At 45.8% G+C, this 7,593-nt stretch overlaps 1 long non-coding RNA gene across 1 annotated transcript; it reads right to left on the minus strand.

Annotated features, from left to right (window-relative positions):
* Positions 1–4,494: 4,494 nt before the first annotated feature.
* On the minus strand, positions 4,495–6,455 carry LOC127395770 (uncharacterized). The gene is made up of 2 exons (XR_007891852.1): positions 6,379–6,455; positions 4,495–5,008 (listed from the first exon to the last, which is right to left on the minus strand). It is a non-coding gene; the product is annotated as an uncharacterized LOC127395770 (long non-coding RNA).
* Positions 6,456–7,593: the final 1,138 nt, after the last annotated feature.

Consider the following 7,593-nt stretch of genomic DNA (forward strand, 5'->3'; position numbering starts at 1 on the left):
TGACCCGCATCCCAAAGTGCCACAGCTAGACATCCAGGGATGGTGACACAGACACCTCCCAGCAGGTTCCAATGTCTGACAGCCCTTTCAGTGAAAAAACTCTTCCTAATGTCTAGTCTAAACCTCCTCTGGTGCAGCTTGAGGCCATTTGCTCTTATTCTATCACCAGTTACTTGTGAGGAGAGACCAGTGCTGACCTCTTTACAACCTTTCAGGTAGTTGTAGACGGTCATGAGGTCTCCCCTCAGCTTCCTTTGCTTCAGACTAAACAGCCCCCTCAGCCACTCCTAGTAAGACTTGTTCTCAAGACCCTTCACCAGCTTCATTGCTCTTCTTTGAACACACTCCAGCACCTCATTGTCTTTCCCAGAATCTTCACACAGAATCACAGAATCCTAGGGGTTGGAAGAGACCTGGAAAGACCATCCAGTCCAACCCCCCTGCCAGAGCAGGGTCATCCAGAGCACATCACACAGGAATGTGTCCAGGTGCGTTTGGAAAGTCTCCAGCCAAGGAGACTCCACAGCCTCTCTGGGCAGCCTGTCCCAGGGCTCTGTCACTCTCACAGTAAAGAAGTTTTTCCTCACTTCTTTCTTGTATTGAGGTGCCCACAGTATTTGAGTGACCTTACCACTGCCAAGTACAGAGGGATGGTCACCTCTCAGTTCTAACACAAGCCAGGTTGCCATTGGCCTTCTTGGCCACTTGGGCACACTTCTGGCTCATATTCAGCCATCTATCAATCAGAAATCCCCAGGTCTCTTTCTGCTGGACAGCTTTCTGGCCACTCTTCCCCAAGCCTGTAGAACTGCACGGTGTCCTGTGGGGGAGGAAGACTATAGAAGGTATTGGGTGGAGTAAAACAGCAAATAAGGCTGTGCAAGGAGTAGGCACCCTGAACATTTTGCTCATAAGTGTCCCATTGGGTCCTGAACAAGGAGGAACTCAGATTCTGCCCAGCTGCACACAGTGCAATAGCAAGGAAAGGCTAAGTGACTGACACCAAGTGCGACAAGAGTGGTGATCTGCTTGAGAGTAGAAAGGATCTGCTCTGGATCAGTGGGCCAAGGCCAGTTATCTGAGGTTCAATATGGCCAAGTGGTCCTGCCCTTGGGTCACAACAACCCCAGGCAACGCTCCAGGCTTGGGGAAGAGTGGCTGGAAAGTGCCCAGAGGAAAAGGACCTGGGGGGTGCTAGTTGAGAACAACTGAACATGAGCCAGTATGTGCCCAGGTGGCCCAGAAGGCCACCAGCATCCTGGCTTGTGTCAGCACTCCTGTGGTCAGCAGGAGCAGGGCAGGGATGCTCCCCCTGTGCTGGGCCCTGGGGAGGGGGCATCTGGAATCCTGGGGTCAGTTCTGGACCCCCCATGACAAGAAGGAGATGGAGGGGCTGGAGCGTGTCCAGAGAAGGGCAAGGGAGCTGGGGAAGGGGCTGGAGCACAAGTGTGAGGAGGAGCAGCTGAGGGAGCTGGGGGTGCCCAGCCTGGAGCAAAGGAGGCTGAGGGGAGACCTGCTGGCTCTGCAGCTGCCTGAGAGGAGGTTGGAGCCAGGGGGGTCGGGCTCTGCTCCCCAGGAACAAGTGATGGGACAAGAGGAAATGGGCTGAATTTGTGCCAGAGGAGTCTTAGATTGGAGAGGAGGAATGATTTCTTCACTGAAAGGGTTGTGAGGCCCAGGCCCAGGCTGCCCAGGGCAGTGGTGGAGTGACATTCCTTGGAAGGATTTAGAAGTCTTGTAGATGTGGTGCTGAGGGCCATGGGTTAGTGGTGGCCTTGACAGTGCTGGGTTAATGGTTGGATTTGATTTCCTTAAAAGTCTTACCCAACCAAACCGATTATATGATTCTGTGATTCTACAGAAGAAGGAAAGTGTTTATTGTCTGTCTTCCTTTTCTTGCTGAATCCTGTCCCTTGTTTCAGTTAAGGCGGCCTCGGTGACTCTCACTTTTGGCTAGTTCCTTGTGACTAGCCAGGAGGACACTGGTGTGGGAAACACTAAGCAGGAGTCCCTTTCTCCTCCTGTGTGCCCTCTAGGCTGAGGGAATGTGCTGTGGTCAGATATTGTGAACTTGCATCCCTCTGAGTTAGAAAGAGGCCAAGTCCTACTGGAAAACCAGGTATTTGCGTCTGAATTAATCCCATAAACACTTGGCTCTGCAAGATGCATTGTTGCCCTGGGCTTCCTTGTCGTCAATGCAGCCCTGGGCACCTTCAGATGGAAATAAATCCATTTCAGCTCAGAATTGTCCTCCAAAAATTCCTGTTCTTCTCTTTGATGGCTCAACCTGGGTGCTTCAGTCAAACACCGGATTTCTCCCGTGGAGGGACACAGGGGCTAAGGTCAACAAGACAAGGGAAGAGACTCTAGAGCAATGCCAGGGTAGCACATGGCTGTCATAGAGGTTACATTTCCTCCAGAGCTTAATATTAATATTTAGAAGGTGTGGCTGATAATAGAGATATTCAATGTTGCCCATTTTGTCTATTTGCTCATACTGCTTCCAGGAGACTTCTCCAAAGAGTTTCAAGAGTTGAGGTGGGCTCAGACAGCTGCAATGGATCCACATAAAGGAGACTGGAGCATTTCTTAGGATTCTGAAGTCTTGGGGATGCATCGGTAAAGGTAGTCCCTTTGCTGTGCATCATATCCACCAGCAATCATAACCATCCACCAACAGAGTGCAGCTTACCGGTAGGGAAAGTAAATGCTGAGTGCTTGTGTCTACATCTTCATAGCACCTGAACATCTCATGCTCATTTTAAAACTCATGAGGAAAATTACTGTTGGGTTTTACAAAGCAGAAACATCATTTCAGAGTCTCTAAAGCCTGTATTTGCAAGGCTGAACTTCCCAGTTCCTTCTGAAATTGAGACATGTGACTCACATATTTTTAAAGTTCTTGTCCTTGCTCACATAATTTAATGGTCAGGGGTTAAATGCAAAGTAGTCAGTGAGAACTCTTTGCAGCCAATACAGAAAGGTATGTGCTGGCAACTCCAGAGAGTGTTTCATGTCCCTGTTCTTACATGCCTGTCTGAGATGTGAAAAAAAGAGTGTCTGTCCCTCACTTTCCACTAGCTGCAGAGGGAGTCTGGCTGTTGAGCTTTTAGAGGGCTATTTTCTGGCAAGAGAAATTCCAGCCTAAGAGATTTTGCCAAGGTCAACCCTGAAGTTTGTGGAAGCGGGATCTGGAGTCCCAGGATAGTGATTTAAATCACTGAACCTTCTGTAGTCTGCACCAAGAAGGAGACCAAACTCTGTAGCAAAGAAAAACAATTGCAGTCTATCCCTCTAATTCCTGTTTGCTGTCTCCTTGTGGATCAGAAGGAAGATAAATCTCTGTTTTGGAGGGAGCACACTCACCACCTCAGGTGGGAAGGCAACCTGGGGCTCGACTGGAGGAGATGGCTGAAAAGTTACCAGTTTTGGGGGTAGTAGTGCAAGAAAGCAATACGGGAATACTGAAATCCTGTATGCAGCCACAGTGTTGAACCATGGGGCTTTACAGCAGAGGATCCCAAGGGGCTTCAACAGCTACAGAAGATCTTGGAGGGTTGTGATGGACACATTGATCCCTGTGGGAGCATTACCCTGGAAAAACACAGGGTTTTTACAGCAAGCACTTCTTAGTGAATAGGTTTGTGCTCAGTGGTACAGGCTCCAGGAATAATAGAGAAATCATTTGAGCAATTTGCTAATTAGGGCTAATGAGAGCCTGAATCACTTGTGGCACACCTAGAGCTGATGGGGAATTCCTTGAGAAAAGGGCCTTTGTCAGCAAACTGTGATTCATCAGTGGGGTATTGAGCTGTCATGCTGCTTATGAACATTTATAAGAGTACAGGGTAGTGTAGGCTACTCAAAGCACAGAGATTTGCCTGGCTTCTTCCATGGAAGTGCTGAAGGCCAGGCTGGATGGGGCTTGGAGCAACGTCGTCCAGTGGGAGGTGGGTTGGACCTAGGTGATCTTTAAGGTCCTTTCCAACCCAAACCAGTCTGTGATTACATGATTTTTAAGCCTCACAGAGTAAGCACTGAGTTTCTTGTTTGGCTTGTGCTACAGGAGAAAATGTTCACAGCATAGCACCCTCACACAGCCTGCAGTGATCTGGTTGCCCTCTGACAGAAAATAAAACCCACAAAATAAGTGGGCTGTGAACAGTGGGATGGTGCATGACCAGGGTGATGGGTGATGTATAACATTTGACCCAGCGTTTCCACAGGGCTGCTCTTTATGCAGGGAGTTCAGGAACCTCATGCCAAGATACCTGAAGCCAAGACTGGGCAATTGCTCTTTCCTCTGTGCTGAAAGCTTTCAGCACAGAGGTGATCAGAAAAGCGTTGACTTCAAGGGATGTGGCCTCACAAGGGCCTTGAAAAGAAACAGCCTGTAAAAGCACATTGCTCTCATAAGAAACAATGAAGAAATAGAAAAGAAATATGGTGCACAGATAGAGGGCAAAACTTTTGGATGATGACAGAACGCTTGGCTGGATCTTAACGACTTTACCAAGAAAAGCTCTACCAGGGATCAAGCCATGACACCGAAAACAAATGAATAAAGCAGGGCACTTCAGAACAGTTGCTCAGGCTGAATGCAACACAATTGCAGAGAGTAGGTATGAAACACTTAGCCACAGACCTTTAAAGTAAAAAGTAATAATAGTACTAAAAAAAAAAATCCACACAAAAGGAAAAAAAAAAAATGCTGATGTATGCTTGTTTCCTATCACAGGCATTAAATCTTCCTTCCAGAGCAGCTCTGCCAAATCTGTACAAACTAAGCTACAACACAATAGTTAACAATCAGGATAGTTCAGCTTATGGGGCTAAATATGATGCTTACATCCTTATTTAGATACTTGGCTTTTTTGATAAGGTCTTGGAGTCTTTCTGTGTCTTGCTTCCGCAGCCTGTATGGTGTGTAAGGAAATACTCTGCTTTGCCCCAAGGAGATGTTATTCTTTACTGCTTCCTCCTCTCTGTTGCAGCAGGATCTTCCAATCTGTCAAATGGAAGCACATAGTTTATTTAGTGGATTTTCCTAGTGACTTGGATATAAGTTCTGCTAATACTGTATGTGGATTGTACATACATACATACATACATACCTACATGTGCATGTATCTAACTGGAGAAAGAGGGTTTGACTCTGTTACCATGGGTATCCTGAATGATGTTTGTAGGGAGGGATTCCTCCTGATTCCCTGTAACCACTTAAAGGTTTGTAGTTTTGCCACCCCCTACAGTCAACATAGAGCAGTCAGTATCACCTCTAGGGGAATCTCAAATGTTTATAAATATCTAAAGAGGGTGTCAGGACTATGGGTCCACTCTCTTTTCCACAGTGTGCAGTGACAGGATAAGGGGTACTGGGCACAAGCTGGAGCACAGGAAGTTTAGGTTAAACACAAGGAAAAACTTCTTTACTGTGAGGGTGACAGAGCACTGGAACAGGCTGTCCAGAGAGGTTGTGGAGTCTCCTCTGGAGTAATTCCTAATTTGCCTGGGTGTGTTCCTGTGTGATCTGCTGTAGGTGATCCTGCTCTAGCAGGGGGGTTGAACTGGGTGAACTTCAGAGGTTGAACTTCCAACCTTGACCACCCTGTATCTCTGTGAGTATGTCTGACACAGTTCTTGGGATGGGATGTATTTCCTTCCTGATGAGTTTGTCTCATCCCTTTAGTGGCACAGAGAGGGTAAAATGTGGCTTATGAGGATAACCATGGGTATCTCCAACATGAGTATCTATATCTCAGCAGCTTGCCCTGATTTCCAGGGAAAAGCTGGTCAGTATATGGATCTAGAGCATGAGTCATTCCCTCCATACTACACAGATGAATCACGTCCTAAACTCTGTTGCTTTTGCTGTCTATAAAGAGAAAAAAGACAGCTCAGATGCACACCGCTGCACTTCATACACATAGGGAGAGGGGTGATGAATCTCAGCTAAGTGACTCTCCTAAGGTCATTTGAGAAATCTGTAACTGACTTGGGTATCAAACAAGGACACGTTAATGTTTGAACCAAGTGCCTAATACATGAAGAATTTTCAAAATGCTGTTTGTTAAATAATAAAAGTAGTCAGACCAGGTAGATATTTTAAGACACAAAAATCCTATTTTCCTGCATATGGTTTCAGTTATAAAACCAGAGGGGAAAACAAATAGAGAAAATATGAAATATAAAAACCGTTGCTTCTAAACAGAATGTTTTTCAAAGGTTTCCATGAGGTGTTGGCTGCTTGGCAAAGCAGACTTTAAACAAGTTTACAAGCCACATTTATTCTAAGAGCTCCACTTATTGAAGTACAATTCAAACTCTTGTTCTGCCGGCCAAGTTCCATAAATTAAACACTTGTCCAATAACACATACCTCTCTGCTTGGATTCTCTGTTCCTTTTTGTCTTTGTGTGTCTCTCTCCCTCACTTCTTTTTTTTCTTTCTTTTTTTTTTAAATCCTTTGCAAATGGAAACAAAAAAGGTTTGCTTGTTTTAGGCATGGTTTTAAGAAATATACCAGGAGAGGAAAAAGAAAACAGGTCAACTTCATAGTCCAGCTGACTAAAATGAGAGTTCTGTTCCATCATTTTACATCTTGGTGACACTGACTTAAAGCTAAGGCTAAATACACAGTGTGAAACTGTATGATATCAAACAGTTAACTGAAGTGGTGCCTCATCTGCACTAAAATGCACTGGGTGTTGGGTGTTCAGAGGAACCAGCAAGATGACCTATGAGCCAAGAAGGGAGGTGGGACCTGTGCCTTGCCTTCCCTAAAGTGTTATGGTCTTAGAGATGTGACCATCAGCAGGACCAGCTTTTTCTTGCAAAAGAAGGGACAGGGGCAGGGTGAGACTTCTTCAGACGGCCACCCTGTCTCACCTGCAGCAGGAATAGGTTCTTGGGTGCCAAAAACCCCTGTCACCAGTGCTCTTGGGCTCACTATGTCTTCCCTTTCCCACCTTCTTTCCTGCTGCTGTCATTACCTCACCCTGCTTGCATCTCTCACTGCTCTTTGAGTTCAGCCTAGAGCCTCAGTCCAGGACGTGTCTAAATCTTGCAGATTATTTCTGCGTGCTGTTGTTTGAAAGCTGATTTTCTTGTTCATCCAAAAAGCTGAAGCTCTCACCTAAGCTCTTGTCTTACCACTTCTCCTATATCACAGCATCCTATAGCACATTTCTGGTCTGGACAATCATTCCTGCATTCTGCCCTACTTTCACTTTGATGTGATCCTCTGTCTTTCTCCTTCACATTTACCATGAGCTGCGTGTCATAGTTTCAGAGCCAGTCATTGCTCTGTCTCATCATGAGTTAAAAATTAATATCTACACTCACCTGACCCATAATGCTGCCTCTATTTGTCACAAATATTTCTCAAGATCCTCTCCTGTGGTACAAATCTTAAGTGTCATAATAGAAGCTCCAATGAAATTAATTCCTTCTTTAATTCAGAGAGCAGCAAGGTAGGAATAATACAGCAAGAAACCGGAAGATATCTCTGTTTTCTTGTTAACTCACAGAGGAAACTTGGGCAAGTCAGCTACCAAATGTCTCTCATCATTTGAGAGGTGACTTCTTAAATGAA

Source organism: Apus apus, chromosome Z (genome assembly GCF_020740795.1).
Source record: "Apus apus isolate bApuApu2 chromosome Z, bApuApu2.pri.cur, whole genome shotgun sequence".
In the NCBI taxonomy this organism is placed as follows: Eukaryota; Metazoa; Chordata; class Aves; order Apodiformes; family Apodidae; genus Apus; species Apus apus.